Below are 20,569 nucleotides of genomic sequence, written 5' to 3'. Positions count from 1 at the left end.
TTGATCTGTAAGTAGTGTGGCAACTCAACACATACATAATCTTTACAACTTTCAAATATTTGTAATTATGGTGATCAATAATACCAAGAAGAACTTTAATGAAGGGAATTTTAGGAATGTAATGATGAGTTATTTTGAAGACTGAATACAACTAAAAACCAAACCAAACAAAACCTTTTTCAACTCTAACCATTGCCATCCTAATTTCTAAGAAGGAACTAGTCAATTCAGAAATGGTGATATACAATATAGTTGTAATTCTGAAGATAGCAATAGGATATGTTCACAATGACCAGTCTACCTTTTGTACAACTACGAGTCAGTTTATTATACACATCATATAAAATGAACTTAAAATTATATTGCACAGGAGGGTGGATCTAGATAACAATAATATTCTATATTTCATAAAAGCTGCAAGAATGCATTTTTAATATTTTCATTGCAAAGAAATTACAAATGTTTGAGAAGAGAGATGCAAACATTCCACGATGTATGTGTATTGAAGCATCACATGGGACTTCATACAGATGTACAAGTTTTATGTGCCAATTACAAAATAAACAATTTTGAAAATGAACTTAAAATAGATTTGAAATAAATTTTGAATTCTTCACTAAAGAATACATGCATAAGATTAATTACATGCCTAAGAGAGAAATTCGGGCTAATTTATTTCTGTTTGTAACAGAAGTCTTAAAACGATGGCTTACTGAAGTCCAAGGAAAGATTAAAATACTGGTTGAGCGATTGACTTGCTAAAACTAATAATGATCATGATGGTATTACTTTCTATTGCCACACCACCTTAGGATTCTTCGTATTTTGTATAAATATTAGGAGCATATTAAATTTGAATTAAAAATGTTTCTACTTTTTTCCACTCAAAGATGCTATGAGTGATAAGATTTACCACCGATTAGTTGGTTGTGTTTTTTTTTTGCGGGGGAGGGGGGGTTAAGGGAGTAATACTACCAAAAATTTGCACATAATATGAGATGCATACTAATATAAGGGCCACTTAAAGGTATTCAAGTTATTTCTAGACCTGAAAATCATAGTCATGTCTATTAATAATTGAGTTAGAAACAATCAATTATCTTGTACCCATCAATCCTAAATTATATAAATGCATGCCACCTCAGTACATGACTGGTATTTCATTCTATATTCAATACTGTAAACATTATACAGGACTAGATGGAGACCAGGTACAATTATTATAGTGTCTAACAGAATCCACTTTCCTCATGTCTCCTTCACTTATAAAGTTGTGGCCGAAGGAGCTTGTCTCAAGGAGAACAGAGAGAAAAGATGCCCTTCTATTTTATAAGTAATAATACAGGCAATTGACTGTCAGAAGGTTGTATGTAACCTACAGGATCAATGGAAGGATTAAACAAAATAACATAACACATAGCCAGGTGTGGTGCTGCACACTTGTAATCCCAATACTTGGGAAATCAAGACTAGAGAACTGCAGGCTCAAGGCCAGCATGAGATAATTTAGGAAGACCCTGTTTTGAAATAAAAATGTAAAATAGGGCTGGTGTGTAGATTAGAGGCATAATGCCTCTGGATTCAATCTCTAGAACCTCCAAGAAAGAAATAACATAGCACATGATAATTTAAGTATCGAGTCAGACATAAGTGAGATTAAATAAGTAATAAGTGACTTGTAGCAGTTATTACTTTTTCTCACACTCCACACTTCTAAAAATTCTTATAAAAGTTTCTTTCATTTCCCTAGGGAGCCTACCATTGTCCAAGAATTCTATGTCTCAAAAATCACAGAGCTGATCTTGCAGCAACAGAACCCTCCTTGGAGATCAGGAGGGATGAAGAAAGTGAGCCAGCTATGTCAAAACCCTCTTTCATGAGTGGATAAAGGAAAGAATGGAAATACCCTAGCGCTCATACTTGGTCTTATCCCAGTGGGAGCCAGGCTGATTGTGATGAGCAGGACAAATGCAGTCACTTGCTCTTGGAGCTCAGCTTCCAGGCTGCTATGACTACAAAGCACGGTAAGTTCACAGCCTGAAACATGGCACAGTTTAAGTTTGTGTATGATGAAAAGAATGTGGACAGGTGGTTAAGGAAAGCTGTTCTGATCAATAGAGATGTTGGGATTTGAGAGAGAGGTTAGAATTGGGTAGTGAGGTACAGAATATTCCAGAAAGGAAACAGCAGGTGTGATAACCTTAAGGTTCAAATGAACTTGTGCAGAACTCATTCCCAGTGTGGATCAGATGTGGTGAGAGATGAGGATGGCTGTGGGGGGCAAGCTGAAGAGGTAAGCAGGGGCCTTAGCGTTCAAGGCCTGGTGGGCTAACACACTGCAAATGCGCACTGTTTATCAACTAAGGGATAAAATACTGCTGGAAGCAAGAGCTTATCACTCTCAACACCATGTATAGGGCAGGAGGGAATGGGGAGGAAGCCGGGAGGAGGCTCACCAAGTGCTGTGTGTATATATCATCCAGTCAAAACATGGGAAAATGAACTAAATAGACACTTCACAAAAGAAGAAATTCAAATGGCCAATAAATGCATGAAAAAATGTTCAACATCACTGGCAATCAGAGAGATGCAAATCAAAACTACCCTGAGATTTCACCTAACTCCAACTAGAATGGCAATCATTCAAAACACAAACAACAACAGATGCTGGCGAGGATGTGGAGAAGTGGGAACTCTAAGACATTGTTGGTGGGATTGCAAATTAGTGCAACCACTTTGGAAAACAGTATGAAGAATCCTCAGAAGAATGGGAACAAATCTACCATTTGATCCAGTAATACCACCTCTGGGTATCTACCCAAATGAAAGGAAACCAAACTACCAAACTAATGTATTTCCCTATTACTCTGACCTATATTACAATGTGAGACTACAATGAGCCAGAAAAGTATATATAAAAAAGAACCTGACTTCCGGGAAGTTGGCGACTGAGAAAAGCGGGGCTTAAGAGCCCCGCTAACAACCAATCTCCATTACCACAAAATCAGCGCCTTTCATAGCCAGAAAACACCATCACCAGAGAAACAAAAAAATCACCAGGCTCCAGAGAGAAAGCGGACTGAGAACAGAGCCACAGACGCGGCAGCAGCGCTTTACTGCCGGCGGCAGCGAGGAGTTCACCGGAAGGCTACAGCAAGCCGAGGAGAGCCGCTTCGGAACAGCCAGGCGGGATTTCTCGGTGCAGAGAGCATCTAAAGCTCCCAGTGGCTGAGCTCAGCACAAGCTGCATGGATTCAGAGTGGAAATCAAAACCAAGAAGAAAAACACCAGCGGCGCCATATTGCCACCGGTGGCAGCAGCAGTGAATTCAGCGAAGCCAGTACAGCTACATCTGCGTACTCAAGAACAGTGAGTCAAATTGCGGGCCACAGAGGAGAAATCCCAGTACTGTACTCCCTGGGACTTGACCCGGTGGGGGAGGGGCGGTGGCAGAGATATCACACCATAGGAGAACGTACAACCTGGCACCCCCCACAGTCTAAAGCAGCCTCTATCGACTCTCTGGCTCGGAGACTCTGTGATACAACCCAGTAAAGGAGTAGTGGGGTCTGAGATACTACTGACTCAAGATCCAGAACACCTTAAGTGAAGTCATAGTGACCCAAGGGAAGAACCCAGAGAAGGCACAAACATCCGAAATCATGGGAAAGAGGAATACTGGAGCAATGAATGCCCACAACCCCACAACATCAGAACCTGATAAAACAGAAAATCAGAGATTTCTAGAAGATCAAATCAGGAAAATAACTGTAGAAATAATAGAGGTGCTTTGAAAAGAACTCAGAGAGAGCCAAAAGGAGATAAAGGATGCAATTAATGAAGTAAAGGCCTCAATTCAAAGCACAAACAACCGATTAGAACACGTGGAGAACAGAATCTCGCTCTTAGAAGATGATCATTACAAAAATGAACGCATAGTTTCTAATCTAGAAAAAAATATCCGACAGCAGGAATCTGATATTGAAGAAATATGGGCCCATTTTAAGAGAGCTAACCTAAGATTAATTGGAATAGAGGAGAGAAAAGAAAGTGAAACCAAAGGGATCAACAATCTCTTCAAGGAAGTAATAGCAGAAAATTTTCCAGACATAAAGCAAGAGGTTGATACACAGGTCCAGGAAACTTATAGAACTCCCTTTAGATAGTATCGGAGAAGAGGATCCCCACGCCACATAATTGTCAAAATGACCAATGTGGAAGCCAAACAGAGAATCTTAAAGGCAACAAAAGCAAAGGGCCAAGTGATATTCAGAGGCAAACCAATTAGAATCACTCCAGACTTCCCAAACCAAGTCATGAGAGCCAGAAGGGCTTGGAGTAACATATTCCAAACTCTGAAAGAAAACAACTTCCAGCCAAAAATTTCCTTCCCAGCAAAACTTTCTATCAAATTAGATGGAGAAATAAGAAGCTTCCATGACAAACATAAACTGAAGGAATTTATGTCTTCAAAACCAGCACTAGAGAAAATACTCAAAGAGATTAACTACAAAGAAGAAATAGGTAACACACACCAGAACCAGAGAAACAAGAGTTTCCATCCAACAGACAACTAAGATTGGTTATCTGTGGAGATTCATTATTTATGTTAATCTTTTACCTATCTCTAAATGGTATTGTTTGCTTTTATTGTTGCTAATTTTTAGGATTTCTAGTTGGAATATTAATATACCTTCAGATATAGCATTTGGAAATATTTTATCCCATTCTATCAGTAACTGTTAACTCTGTTTACATTGTCTTTGGATATACAATTTTTTTTTATTTTTTAGGGAGTTTGTATACTCTTCTGTTGCCTGTGCCATTGAAATCATATCCAAGAAATCACTGCCAATTTCAATGTTGTAAAGTTTTATGACCCAGATTTTCTCCTAAAAGTTTATAGTCTTAAGATTTATATTTAGGTCTTTTAACTATTTTGAGTTAATATTTGTATATGGGATTAGGTAAGGGTCCAATTTTATTCTTTTCCATGTAATTATTATTTTTCAACAACATTTAGTTAAAAGATTATTATTTCCACCACCAAATGTTCGTGGAAACCTTGTCAAAAATAACTTGACAATATAGGGAAGAATTTAGCTCTAGGCTTTTATTTAACTCCAATGGTTTATATATCTGCCTTTAGAATAGTACTACACTGTTTCAATTATTGTAGCTTTATATGGTTTCAAATCAGAAAATATATATCTTCTAGCTTTGTTCTTTTTCAAGATTGTTTTGGGTATCTAGAGTCCATATTCCATATTAGGATAGATTTTTTTCTGAAAAATAAATATATAAATATATGATAGTTTCACCTAAAAAAATAGAAAAAAAATATTCTCTGGTAAGAAAGAAAGTAAAAAGAAATATTGAAATGTTATCTTTAAGTCATCAAAAGCTTGGTATCAGACAAATGAAACTGTTATGTGAGATTATCATTTTTAATTTCGGATAAATTGTTATAATACTAGATGTCAACCACTAAGCCAAGCATGGGAGGGAGGGATGGGGAGAGAATGGGGTGGGGATCGGGTGGGGGCTGACTGGGCGATGTGTGCATGTATGTCTACAAAAGTTTGTATCCCACTATGATGTGTGAATACAGTGCACCAATAAAAAAAAAAAAGAACCTATCACTCGTACAGGATGCACTCGTTCAGGACTCTTTCTTTCAGATACCATCTGGAGGTCTAATTCCCAGATTCCACAAAAATCTTGCTCTTTCTCCATTGTTCCTTTGTTCCATTTATACTACCTTTGGGCTCAGTTTGGTTGGTACCAGCATCTATGACAATTTTATAATAATCACAGTGATACAGTGGGTGGGTAGTATGGTAGATATAACAATCTCTGAACTCAAACAGTCCCCTATTAAGTCCAGGCTTTAAAAGAGAAAAATTAAATTGGGTTTGTGTGCTGTGATGGGAGAAGACGAAAGAGACATGGCAGTGTGCTTGTAATCACCAGAGCTGAGTGAGAGGGACAATAGTTTCATGTGTTATTCTTTCTGCTTTTGTGCATCTATTTTTCCAGTACTGGGATTAACCCAGGGGTGCCCCACCACTGAGTAATATCCGTATACCTTCCCTTTTTTGTTTGTTTGTTTGTTTGTGAGACAGGAACTTGCTAAGTTGCCCAGATTGTGTTTTTGTACATCTTTAAAAACTTTCACAATAAAAAAGGTCTTTAGAATCATATATGGTGGCACACACTTGTAATATTACTACTTGGGATAGCAGGTTCCAGGACAGGCTCGGCAAATAGTAAGACTCTCATCAACCTAGTGAGACCATGTTTCAAAATAAATAATGAAATAGGACTGGAGGTGAAACTCAGAGGTAGAATGCCCCTGGGTTCTACCTCTAGTACCCCCTTTCCCCCAAGAAACTGTTTTTAGAAATTTAGATTCTATTATTTAAAGGATTTTAATCTTGGGTAAATTGTTTAACTATCCTGAATCTCAATATCCTAATGTATACATAAGAGAAACTCCCACCCCCATTGACTTGATGTAAAGAGGAGATGAGAAGGTATAGGAAACACCTGAGCACAGTGGGAAGCGACATTTACAGACACCAGAGTTCAGTATTTCAAAGTCAATTTTAGGTTTAATATTTAAGGATCAGCATTGATTTGATAATTTTGTAAATCAAGGATATTGGCCTTGGGTCCTAAAACTTGTCTAACTTATGAGCAAATAAACCACCACAGAGATTGTTGAAATGCAACTTCTGATTCAGTTGATACTGGGGAGCCTTCTATCAAGCTTCCAAGTGATTCTAAGACTCCCAGTTCATGGACCACACTTTGTGAAGCAAGCCCTGGTTTCTGCTTTGTTCCTGAAAGTAATCTTCCAGAGATGGCCTCTTTGGATAGCTGGATTTCTGTCTCCTTTTCCTGCTCTGACTCCTTGGCTAGGAAACTCACCCAGACTGTCAATCCCTACTGGATTGAGGTCCTGGCCACCTACTAACAATTGCCCTCAGGATCTTAAATTTTGTACTGGAATACCAGCATGAAAGTTACCTTTCTGGCAACAATGCCCCAAACTGATTTCTTGCTTTGCTCCCTGACGAATTTTTGCTCCTAAATCTACTATTGCTACATTGCCTCTAATTTCTTCTCCTAATTGTACCTCTCAGGCTAAAGTAGGAACCAACTGTTTACCAGAGAGTTAGAAATATATAACTTTTTATAATAAATAGTCCTTCATTGTAAAATAACCCTTTTTATTAAAAAATAACCCTTTTGCAGAGGGTTATTTATTTTGAGAGTGTACACACCTGCCCAGCAGACTGTCTTTCAATTGCTTGATTCCAGATGTCCTATAAGTGTTTCTCAAACCCTACTACGTAGTTGTAGGTCCACATCCTTTCCCATAACCCCCTCTCCACCAACACTACATGGCAGCCAATGCTTTTACCTGTGCCATCACTGGAAGTGAAGGAAGATGTTTAACCACATCAGTGGTAAACATTCAGTGATGTGTTTATAAGTAAGCAGATGCCTTGTTTGAAAGCAGTCCTCAGCATAGGAATGTGAAATTTAATATAAACAAGTTTATGAAGAACTCTAGACAAAGCTTAGAATTATTTTCTTGAATCTACTAAATATATTCAACCTTCTAACTTTTCAATGAGCTGGATGTATACATTCTGAAAACTTGTTAGGGAAAGAAACCCATCTGCTTTGTTACTTGCAGTTAGATTATAATATTATATTCTGGCAAGGTTAATGGAAAAAGTCATCTGTTATAGATGTGTGTTTTTCATCCCCCAACTTCCCAGGAACAATCAAGAAAGCTATTAAAAATCATGACAAAATCAAGCATTGAGAATAATGTACTCATGTTTAAACATGACTCTTCCACTTGACATAAGTAGCCTTGACAAGCTGCCACACATCAATACCTTCTAAACTGATAGGTGTATTAGACATCTTTCCAGCAACATTAAAAGATGATTTGCAAAATTATCAAGTCACAATGGACCAGAAGGAAAGTTTCTCATCCTAATAAAAACAGAATCTCTTTAGGTTCATGGAAACTTGATATTCAGTAACAATCAAAAATGTTTTGTTACTGGGTATAATAGCTGAGATAGGAGGATCACAGGTTCTAGGCCAATGTATGCTATTTTTTCAAAAACCTGTTTCAAAATAAAAAATAAATTAGAGCTTGGGGTATAGCTCAGAGGTAGTATACACCTTGGTTCAAGCCCAGTACTAAAAAAAAGGGTTTTTTTTATACTTCTTATAACTTATTTCTTTGCATAATATTTTCTTTTCATAAAGCTTCATGTTACTGTTAGAAAGATTATTTCTTAGTCCAGAGATGTTTTCTATTTATGCTTTATTTTATTCCAGAACCCTGGGGCATATGAGATATGATCTGATATGGGCTGTAACTGTGTCTTTATTTATATCTATTTATCTATTTAGTGACTGAACACAGAAGCATTCTAACTCTGAGATAAACCCTAGATCTTTTTTTGTTTGTGTGTTTGTTTTGTTTTGAAATAAGGTCTCACTAAGTCACTGAGGGTCTCACTAAATTGCTGAAGCTGGACTCAAACCTTTGATTCTTGTATCTCAGTTTCCCAAGTACCGAGATTACAAGCAACTGTCTTGAAAAGTACAATTTACAGGTTTAAGTAGTAATGATAGATATTTTCTACATTTTATCTGCATAGCACTCACTTCTTCATATTTGTTTAAGGAAAAAAATCCTAATTTTGCTCAGAGAAGGATGGTCTCTGACCCTAATCATGAAGACATCTAGACACCAGATGTTGTGGGCCTCATTCCCAGCCCAGGGGTTGGCATTTGGTCCAGGTTTGACCTGGTCACAGTGAGTAGTCTAGGACATTTGGGAAGATTTGAGACTTTTGCTGAACTGTTGAGAGAGCAAGAGAGAGATAGCTGTTCTTGCTTGACCCTTAACACAAAGAGATAGGAGGTAGAGGTGTCTCCTCCATCTTGCTATCAAGAGAAAAGCAAACCTGAGACTTCAATCAAGACAGGGAAAATGGAAGGGAGGTGGGGAGGGAGCTAGAGAGTTCCCTGAATTCCATGCCTGGTGCCAGCCCTAAGTTATCTGGTCAATAAAAAATTCCATTTGTTCTTAAGAAAGCTCGAATTGAGTTTTCTGTCACATTCAGTCAAGAAGAATATGAAAGCAGTGTTAAGTGAGACAAGGATGGAGAGATTGAGAATATACAAGATAGAGAATCCTTCCCACAATGACCAAAACCTAAAATTCTGAATTACTAGTGTGCAGAGAACATAGACATATAATACAACTACCTTTGAATATCAGTTCTTTTCACGGTTTTTTTTTTTTCTCTGTAGGCCAGAGATCTTTTAAATCATTATTTAAATGCCAAATTGGATTTTTTGTGCTGCTTAGTTATATAAACACGTTGGTTATTAAAAAAAAAAGCAAATTGTGTGAAAGTCATGTGAATGCAGAATTCTAAAATTATCTTCTATAGAAAAATTGAAGCTTGTCATTTAAAGATTTGTACATAATCAAAATAACTGAGATAGTTTCAATTTTTTTATCTCTAACTGCCTCAAAATTTGTTTTTTACCTTTTAATAATACATTAAACCTAAGAGCCAGCTAGTGCCTATCAAATATTTTAGACATATTGTTTCATATTTATTTTATTTATTTATTTTGGTACTGAAGATTGAATCCAGGGACATTCTACCTCTAACCTAGCCCTTTTTTATTCTGGATAAAAATGATTATGGTTTTGATAAGTTGTAGAGGCTGACCTTAAACCTGTGCAGCCTCACAAGTACTGGGATCACAGGTGTGTGCTACCACACCTGGCTCAGATGTTCTTATTTTAATGAAATATGGGTTTTACATCAAACCATCCTCAATCCCTGCCAATGTACTTACCTGAGTATAACCTCCCCCAAATTTCTAACTGCAGACAATGATATTAAGAGAGTATGGAACTCAACAGAAGAAGCATATTTTAGCAAAATATATCCACAAGCTGAATGCTAGATGTATAATTTACCAGGTACTACCACTTCTTAAAGAAACAATAAGCCATGTTATTTCAGATCACTGATACGGACAAAAAAAGTACTTTAAGATAAATCTACATCCTTTATTAGTGTAACACAATTATAACACTGACATGAATTTGGAACTAAACTACAAAGCCATGATCTAGTTTAAGACAAAAAATAAACTGAGCCTGGTAATATGTGCCTGTGATTCCAGTACTTGAAGGGCTGAGATGGGGAACTGCAAGTTTGATCAGCAACTTAGCAAGACCGTATTTTATAATAAAAAAAATTTTAAAAAAAGGGCTGGGGTTGTAATTTGGAGATAGAATGCTTCTGAGTTCAATATCTAGTACATATATATATCTATATATATAGAGAGAGATAGATATATATAGATATAGATATAGATATATGTGTGTGTGTATACATTCATATGTATAATATATAGTATATACATTCACATGTATATACACATATGTATGGCACAATAATTTTTTTCCATACTAGGAATGGAACCCAGGTACATTCTACCTCTAAGCTACACCTTCAGCCCTATTTTTTATTCTTTATTTTGAAACAGGATCTCACTGAGTTGCAGGGGGCCTCACTAAGTAGCTGAGGCTGTCCGCCAACTGCAATCTTCCTATCTCAGCCTCCCAAATGCTGAGATTACAAGCGTGTGCCACCATACCCTGCTACAATAATTTATGATCTGGTGGACACATCTTCAAAAGGTAGAAGGGAAAACTCAAATCCCAGACTTTGGTCAGAGAGTACTAAAATCCTGACTAGCCCCATGTATTAATCCTGACCTTGAGCAAGTTATTTCCCTATGCCTCTATATTCTCATGGTAATAATGGAGTGATCTTAATAGCTAAGTGTCATGCGATTGCTATTGTTACATCAAAATGCCATGTAAGGAGGAACTCAGTGTCTGATTATGTGGGAATCTCTATGCTTCCTTCCTCTGGTGCTAGTTGCTGAGGGTTCTCGGCTGGGTCACTCTGGGAAGTGCTTTCAGTCAAAGAGTGCTGCCTCTCCCCAGGGTACATGCAATGCATGGTATTGGGAGTCCATAGTCACAGCCCCCTTGGGTCAACTCAGGGCAACTCTGAAAGGGAAGGTTCACAGCTGTCCGTGGGAGAGCCCAAGATACCTCCTGTAACTACCAGAGCTGAACCTGTCCTTCCTTCCATTCCTGTTTCCCTTACTGATCACAAGACCATTTCCAATTAACTTTGTGTGCCCAAATCCCCATCTTGGAGTCTACTTCTACAAAAGTTCATGTAAGCTACTCTTACACAGTAAGGACAAGATTATTATCAGTGGCCATGATGATTAGGAAGCTGAAAGGGAGAGGGGTGTAGAAATATGAGCTTCATTGCTTCATTTTAATAATCTGAAACATGAATATAGACTGATGCCTTAGTTGGCACTCTTTAGTAGTGTAGGATAAGTCTCCTGTTAAAGGTGGAGTTGCTGATAATTATGACTAACTTCTCTCCCCTAACAGTCAAAATAAATAGAGGATTGCATCTATATTGACACTTCCATTTTCAACTGAGTGATTATTTGTTTATCTGTTACTATTTTGAAGCTTTTATCACATTGAATAAATGTTGATTTTAAAAAGTATTTTTAAATCCCCCTAGCTGACAGTTTCCTCTCAAAGCCCTTTACACTTTAATATTCCTTGATTCTGTAATTTTGATAATGGCGATATCTGAATAATACATCCTCTAGAAAATAAGGTCATTTAAATACCGAAATTATCCTTGAAAACAACACTTCATAAATTATGGAAAGCAGTGGAAGCGTGGAGAAAATAATTCCAGTGGCAACTTGCAAACTGCTACTGAGGAAGCATAAGAGCGTCAGGAAAAATAATCCCAGCTTCTGTCCGAAGAGAACCCAAGGCCGTGTCTCAGAGCTTGACCTCACTTTGAATGTTGGAGAGCTTCCAGGAATGATGGACACTTATCATAGCGATATTAGGATACAAGAAATGAAATATTAGGTAAGAAAGAGGCAAATAGGAAAAGAAAATCAAATATTTTTTTAAGATCTAAAACTTCAGAATCCTTAGTTTCACCCCAAAAGTTCCTAAGACTGATATCCTAGAGGAAGTTTCACCTTTCCTCAGAGTCCTATACCCCATCTTCACAGGATTCTTATCCTGTGAATTTTACTCCTTTCATTTTGAAATGGTAACATGGGCATTTTTTTTTATATATGTAACTGTATGTTCTACTTCCTGAATTTTCCAGAAATCAACCATCTTAGTTTTGGTCATCCTTCTCAGCTCATAGCTGACCTTCAGTTTAGTTGACCAGGAATCTTCCAGAACTCAGCCATCTTAGTTTTGGTCATCCATTTTATCTCCTGAATGCTAAACACTGTTCCAAAATTACTGTCTATCTTGGAAAGCAGCCAATCATGCAGAGTTGTGAATACAGTCCTTCCCTAAATCAGAGCAGGAGGTGGCATTTAACCATTTAAATTTGGTTAAAATCAGTCAGATAAAGTTTTTTTTTTACCTAATTATTCAGTTCTATCAAAGTCAACAATTTGGTAAATTGTCGCTTAATAAAATTATAATTTAAGCATTAATATTCATTTCTATTATTGTATCCCTGTCCAGCACCAGGCTCTGGTTTAAGCATTTATATGCAAATCTCATTTTGGTATTTATTGGAAGTCATTCCCATTTTCAAAATGAGTAAACTAATTTAGAACTAAGTTCTTCTGGGGACAGACAAGGAGTAAGGAGCGTCGTGGTGGATGAAGCCTTTGTCCAGCACCAAAACTTTTGCATGTGGCATTCCTTCATCCGCAATGTGTGAGGCTTACGACCTGAGTGTAAAAGCCACGTATCATCAGATCTGCTTCACCCTCTGCCCTGTTTTTCCGTAGCAGCCTCAGCATCACAATGGCAAGGCAAAGATGAAAAAGTGGAGGCAAATCTAAGTGCACGTGCGCACGCGCACACACACACACACACACACACACACACACACACATATACGTGTTTTACACCCTAGAGGTCTATGATATGTCTGCCCTGATTCAAAACACAGTATACCATAAATGGATTTGTAGGTGTTAAGCCTTCTTGCATAAATTTTCCTAGAATTTTGTTTTTCTTTATTGCTATGAAGAATCCCACTGTGTGTATTTCCTGTAATTTTGATAATCCGTTCATTCATACGTTGATGGACACCTAGATTGATTCCATAGTTTGGCTTTGTGAATTGTGCTGCTATGAACATAGGTAAGCATATATTACTGTAGTTCTCTGGGTTCAACCTCTTTGGAAAGATACCCAGGAGTGGTATAGCCGGATCATATGGTGGATCCATTCCCAGTTTTCTAAGGATTCTCCATACTGATCTTCCTAGTGGCTGGACTAGTTTGCAATTCCACCAAGGGTCATATGTTTTCTTTAATATGTGCAGGATAGGAAGTAATTGGGATACAAAAGAGACTCCAGATGATGAGGAGAAACCTCGGGGGAGTCAGAAAAAAGATATAAAGGTAGGGGTGGAGGAATACTTTGGTTCATTAATGGAAATACTACCATATATATATATATATATATATATATATATATATATATATATATATATACATGTGAATAAATACAAATGTCAATCTGGGTAATCTGTATTGGGAGGGAGGGAAATAGGAAGGGAGATACCAAGAGCATGCACATGTTTAGCATTGTCAACATGATTTACATTATGATTTGAGACTATAATGCACCAATAAAAGCACAAAATAATTTTTTCTAGAGGCTTAATCAAAATCTCAGAACATCTCTTCTCTAACCCCAAGCCATACCCCCTTGTGGTGATTAACTTAGATATAAACTTGATAGGGTCACAAGGTGCCCAGCTATTGGGTTCAACATTATTTCGGGGTGTGTTTGTGCAGATGATTCTGGATGTGATTAACATTTGAATCAGTACTAGATTTAAGCAGAGAGTATCCCCAGTGTGGGTGGGCATTATGCAATTGAGAGCGGGCTTGACTAAAACAAAAAGTGAAAGAGAAATCTCTCCTCTTCTTTTCCTGATCTTCTGCTCCTGGGTGAATTGGTCTTCTCCTGCATTCAAACTGAGACTTACCTCACTAGCTCTCCTGTTTATTAGACCTTCAAACTAGGGATAGATCTGCACCATGGCTCTTCTGCTTCTCCAACTTGTCAACTGCAGATCAATTGTGGGATTTCTCCGCATCCATAACTGAATGAGTCAATTTTTGACATAATAAATAAACAAATGTATATATCTACATATATACCATGCATAAGATATATGTCCTCCATTGGTTCTAGTTCTCTGTAGAGCCCAAATATCCTCCTTGAGTAATACTGAACCCCAAGTTTCTCTTAGTTCCAATGCTCAGGAACAGGATACTACCCACCATATTTAACTCCTTTAAATCACTCAATGATTTTAATAATCTCCCCAAAGCACTGAAAACCTTGAGGAAATACAACCAGATATGATATGAGACAAAAGTCAAGAGATCCTCAAATTCTCATGCATGGTAAAGGATTAATATGATAAAAAAATAATGGAAGTGGACAAAGCCATCTAATTCTCACTTTATACTTAATAATTATGCTAATCATTTCCAAGAGAGAAAACATGGCTTGCTGACAGCTTCTTATTTTAATACCAATGATTATAACATAGACTAACTAGCACTAACTACCACTGATATGTGTCAGTTTGCAAATCACATGAGCTGTTTTCTTTTGTTGATGGGCTTAGGTGTCTGTACATTCCTGGGTTTCCACAGTATGTTCTTAAAACAAATTGTTATGCTCTGATTAACAATTTCCTTCTTGTAACTTTTTACTACCAAATCTAATACCAAGGATAGCCAAACAGGAGCCAAAATATACAGCTCACTTGCCTCTACAAGTAGAAACAAATACCCAGTGGTAGAAACATGCTTTGCTCAAAGTTTACTCATTAAAAGAAAGGCTGGGTGTATAAAATTCAGATTAATTACCCCCCAGTGACTGGCTGAGGCTGAATAAAATATAAGCTCATTAACATTAAACAGAGCCTCCTGGAGAAGAGAAGACTAGAAAGAAAGATTAAAGTTAGATGAGAACAAGTATATTTTCAGTTGAGTTGGGTTTTAGAGGATGAATTCTTTTTGTATTCCAAATCAAATTTGGTTGATAAGGTCTTCAGTTCTTCATAGAAATGTAGACTCAAGTGACAGATTTCTCAAGTTAAAATTCAAGGTCCCTTACTGCATAACCCAGGAAAAGGACTGTATTTCATCCTCAGTTTCTTCTGCTATAAAAAAATAAAGATGTGGATGCTACCAACTTTATAACACTGTTTGGATGATGAAATCACTTTAGACTCAGGTCGATTATTTACATGAAGCCTAAAAGAAATATTTGTAAGTTATAGCAACAGTAATCCATAGAGCTGCTCTGTCACAGGGCACAAGGGGCTCCCAGTCTTTAATTCCTAGATGGTTTCAAAAAGATGTAATAGTCTTTTTATTTCCTGAAGTCATTCACTCATTCACTCGCTCATTTATTCATTTCATGTTTTCTTGTTACTGCTCCTGTTGTTATTGATTTTTTTCTTACAGTATTTGAGATTAAACCCAGTATGTGTTCTACCTCTGAACTATAACCCTAGCCCTATTTTACATTTTATTTGGAAATAGAGTCTCATTAAGTTATTGAAGCTGGCTTTGAACCTGTGATCCTCCTACCTCACCCTCCCAAGTAATGGCATTAGAGGTGTGTGCCACCACAACTGGCATTGCTGCTATTGTTTTGAGAACTAAAAAACGCTCCTTTAGGTAAAATATTATAGCATATGCATTTTGAAAAGCATTAAGTGTTATATAACTGTAAGGAAAGGAAAGGGAGAGGTAACAAAGGAGGACAGGCATCTCTACCTTTTAGCAATAATTATTTTTTCTTAGGTAACAATAATAAAGATTCCAAAACTGTTTGTCCAACCAATAGGTATTTTTAAAGCCAGTTTTGTGTTGTTATCTTTAAATAAACCATTTCTGGGAAAAATTACACTATCTACTTTAACAACATAAATAAAAATTCTGGCCATCTCTGTTCCCCATTTTCCAATGAATAACTTATGATTTCCAAAAGTCAGCTTGCTGTAAGTGCTGCTTTCTCTTTGCTAATGCTGATGATAGGGCTGCCCACATGTAGGCATTGTGCCTGGGACATATGCTTATAGTCTCTTCATTTAGGTGACTCTAAGGGCCAAGATAGTGATTGAGCTGTGTGCCATAGCTCAAAGGATTAAAGACATTATGTCGTCTTCCCACCCATGGTCAATGCTGCCCGTCAGCATTACACCTAAGTACAAATGCACATTTGTCATGGTATCAAAGACAGTCTCCTCTTACTTAGAACTTAAGCTCACCAGGTAGATAAAAGCCTTCAGCATATATTTTAAAAAGTCAACAGTACAGCAAACAACATAATATTTTCTGGGCTTCCAGATTCCTGAGATGAATGAGCATCATGTCCTTGATAGGACACACCCCACACCACTTCTGCAGGATCTAGCTGTAACAGGTGTGTCTTGACTGTATTGGGCTAACTCTCCTTGAAATGATCTGCAATGGGAAACAAAGCCAGAAATATTTTGAATTTAAGAACCAGACCCACAAAAGAAAAAGAACCCTTGAACATACTCTGAAACATTCAAGTGGATGTTGTCATAAGTCTAAAACCTTCTTATCACGGCATAGAGAGACAGAAAGATAAAATATATAGATAGATTGACAACTATTTTCTATTCTTTTTCTGCCTTCCCTTAACCCATATGCCTGTTGGAACCAAAGAAAGGATTGCAGATATTTTTCTACTGTTGCTAATAGGCAAAGAGAAAATTACACTATACTATAGAAAGTAATTACTTAATAACCTAAATAACATCCAAGGTGCAATGGGATTTTATCTGTATCACCATCCAATGACAGGACCTTATACTCTTAAAAGGTGACAGCATCATTGCCTGTGCTCTGCAGCTTCAGTTGTGCTAAGTAATAACTCAGGGCCTGGGGAACACAGAGGTAATTAACACTTGAAAGTGTTTCAGTTCCTGCAGAGGAATAATTACTGCCCTCACCTTTTCAGCCCTGCATGACTTTTCAACCCCGCATGACTCCTGAGTCCTAATAGGAGATTATGGGCCCTGGCTGCTGGACCCATTCTCCTCGCCCCTCTTAAAATGATTACACTTTCTTATCAGTAGTGTTGGTTGGCAGGTGTCCTAGTTAGAGTTGCACAAAAAGCTACCAAGGAAAGCAACCCTGGGCAAGATGGCTTACGGGATGGCAAGAGAGAGAGAAAAAAGGACTTTGAGTTCTTACTTTAATTTCTCACTAATTTAGGCAGGTCTCTGAACCTCAGTTCCTTTATGAAGTTCAGGACCACCAGTAATAATTTCTTTCTTTCATGGAGGAGTTGAAATCACGAGAAATGAAATGTGAGAGCCATAAATTATATTAGAAATAGAAGATTCAGTTGTTTTTCTACCTCTTCTGGTCTTTTTGCAGAAACCAGACTTCATCTCAAGTCTTTGAGCCATTCTTGCTGCAGAAAAGACCATGATAACTGAAGGGATGGTCCTTTCCCACCTGGAAGCCACCCAAGTTGGGATTGTTAAACTAAAACATACATGACTTACATTAATAAACATATTAAAGTTGATCACTAAGTCAAACATGAGAAGAAGGGAAGGGGGAAGAAATGGGGCTGGAATTGGGTAAGGGCTAATTGGGTGATGTGTGCATGTATGCCTCTACCACCTTGTTGTACTCCATTAAGATGTATGACTACAATGCACCTATAAAAAGTTTTAAAAAATAAAAATAAAAGGAAGGAAGGAAGGAAGGAAGGAAGGAAGGAAGGAAGGAAGGAAGGAAAAGAACGAACCAAGAGTCCCTGGCTGAGAGGCAGTTGCAAATCACTGCATTTAGGGAAAAATATATCCAGTCAACTCTAGAACCATCTAAGATAGGCAAGAGACAGAGAGTCCTTCATAACTGTTCAATCCAATGTCTCATTTTAGGTCAAAATGTAAGTTTTCTAAAGCAATTTTCTACCCTAAGTCGGAGATCTGTGGTACAGATATTGTCAAGGTTAAAGCAAGTCAAAAAATTGAGAAGCCACATGAATAGTGACCCTCTTTCTAAAGACATTAGCAACTGTGGCCAGCTTTTTAAGCCCCTTGAAGCTGATTTCTCCTAAATTTTAAAAATGTGCATCTTCACAATAGAATCCCAGTTGTTAAGGATTGTAAGGATTGTGTATTTAATATTGGACTTTTTAGGGACTGGAAAACTTTTGTGCTGGTATAAGGCATCTCTATACATTCTATACATGTTTACACTGATTGCATAAGAAGACTCTACCAGCTTTTGTTCTTTGTAAAGTTAGTGATTTCTTACAAAATCCTGTGTTTATGAGAGAGAGAGAGAGAGAGAGAGAGAGAGAGAGAGAGAGAGAAAGAGAGAGAGAGAGAGAGAGAGAGATAGAGAATTTGGACTTCATTTGACTATTTATTTATTTATTTATTTATACTTGGTACTTAGGATTGAACTCAGGGTCATTTTACCTCTGAGCTACATGTCCAGCCCTATTTTGTTGGGTTTTTTTGTATATTTTATTGGTATATTATAGTATATGGTGACATAATGCAAATCATGTGATACATACCTGGACACAGCACTTGGAAGGCTTTCCCTATCTCTCCTTTTCCATGCAGGGTACTGAGATTGACATTGGTATTTTCACATATGTGCATAAAGCTGATGTTAGCAATTCTTTTTCTGATCCTCACTCCCTCCCCTTCCCTTCCCTTAGACCACCTCCCTGGCTCCACTGAACTTCTCCTCCATTATTTGGAGTCCTGTTTTGTTTTTGAAACAGGGTCTCACTAAGTTACAGACGGCCTCGTTAAGTTGCGGAGGCTGTCCTCAAGCCTGTGATCCTCCTATCTCAGCCTTCCAAATACTGGGATGACAGGCATGTGCTACCATGCCCAGCTCTGTCGAAACATTTTAGTGACAGACTTGAGGGATAAGCAAAGAGTACTTCTTAAACAAAAGGGTCAGGTCAAAGATGAACACCGTCTGCTTCTGCCACCCACCTTTTCTTCAAATGATCTTAGATGGTTTGTTTTACTTGATTCCTCTGTGTCTCTAGTTTCTAGCCCACTGGCTGTCCTAAATTAACATATCTTAAAAATTTATATTTTTTCCAACTCAACATATTCAGTAGAGGCATTTTATTACCAGGCAAAAATCAGTGTCTATCCACCTCTTTTCTTTGGCACCTCTAGCTTAGCTGACAAGTCACTTGATAGAAATCAAAAGGGAAATCCATTGGACTTAGTAATAGTTTGCCCAAGATAGGTATTTTTTTCCCCAGGTTCTACTTGAAAGACACCAGAAAAACTCTATTTTGATCAAAAATGTAAAAAAAGAAGAGCATATTTTTATTTTCTTTTAAATTCACTATCATTTTTCAAAGAAACATGGGAAGCTTGTGAATACAATCTTGGCTGCCCAGATATATGCCTGGTTTTTAAAAAATATTTTCATTTTTTCATAGAACTTAATAAAAATTGTGGAGTTTTTACAAGATTAGAATATACTAGGTGACTAAACCCATCATAGACTGTAATTTGTGATGCCAAGGTGGTTATTCAGGGTCACATAGTCATTAGGACTCTGGCTGCTCTTTGATATGTCTATAGCTTTAACATAAAGAAGAGAGATGTGACTTATTACTAATTAATATCTTTGCTTAATGGCACCATTAAAAAATATCATGTCCATTCAGAAATAAATAATTTAGGACTTTCTTACTGACAGAAAACTTGAAAAATGATAAATTCCTAAGGGTCTGGTCACTTAACATTACTTTGAAATTCCTTTAACTATATGCATTTAAAACTCATTTAGAAGTCTCTTGGTTTGCTCTCAAACCACACTATATATTATCTCCATCAGGGTCAGAAGATTAGATACTTATACCTCTCTTCTCTGGTCCTTATGTAAACACTCTAGAATTCAATATTATTCAAATTATCCAACTGTAACTGCTTACCAACTTCAGAAACAAATTCATTTCATAAAAATTTCAAGAAAAACATATGAGTCAATGAAGTACCTATTTCACACTGTTTCTATTGTTCTGTGACTAAACTACTTCCTTGCCTCTTATCTGTATTAATGATCTATTCAATTCAAACCACAGCATAAACTCTCTTCTGTTTTATTTATTATTCTTAACCAGTGTTTTGACTGAAATATGTTTTCGTTTCCATCCTTCTTCCAAACCCCTTTGTCACAAATTGTGCTGTTTTGGCCAGCATTATAAACATCTTTTGCTACTGTACACTTAGACCCAACTTTCTCTAGGATTGACAATATTTCTTCGTTCCTATAAGAAGTCTTACAGTAAGCAAATTCCTTTCTGTATGCCCAAGTATCCTGAAATTCCATTCAG

The sequence above is a fragment of the Muscardinus avellanarius genome, assembly GCF_963383645.1.
Source record: "Muscardinus avellanarius genome assembly, chromosome: 18".
NCBI classification, from domain to species: Eukaryota; Metazoa; Chordata; class Mammalia; order Rodentia; family Gliridae; genus Muscardinus; species Muscardinus avellanarius.
This window is presented reverse-complemented; position numbering follows the sequence as displayed.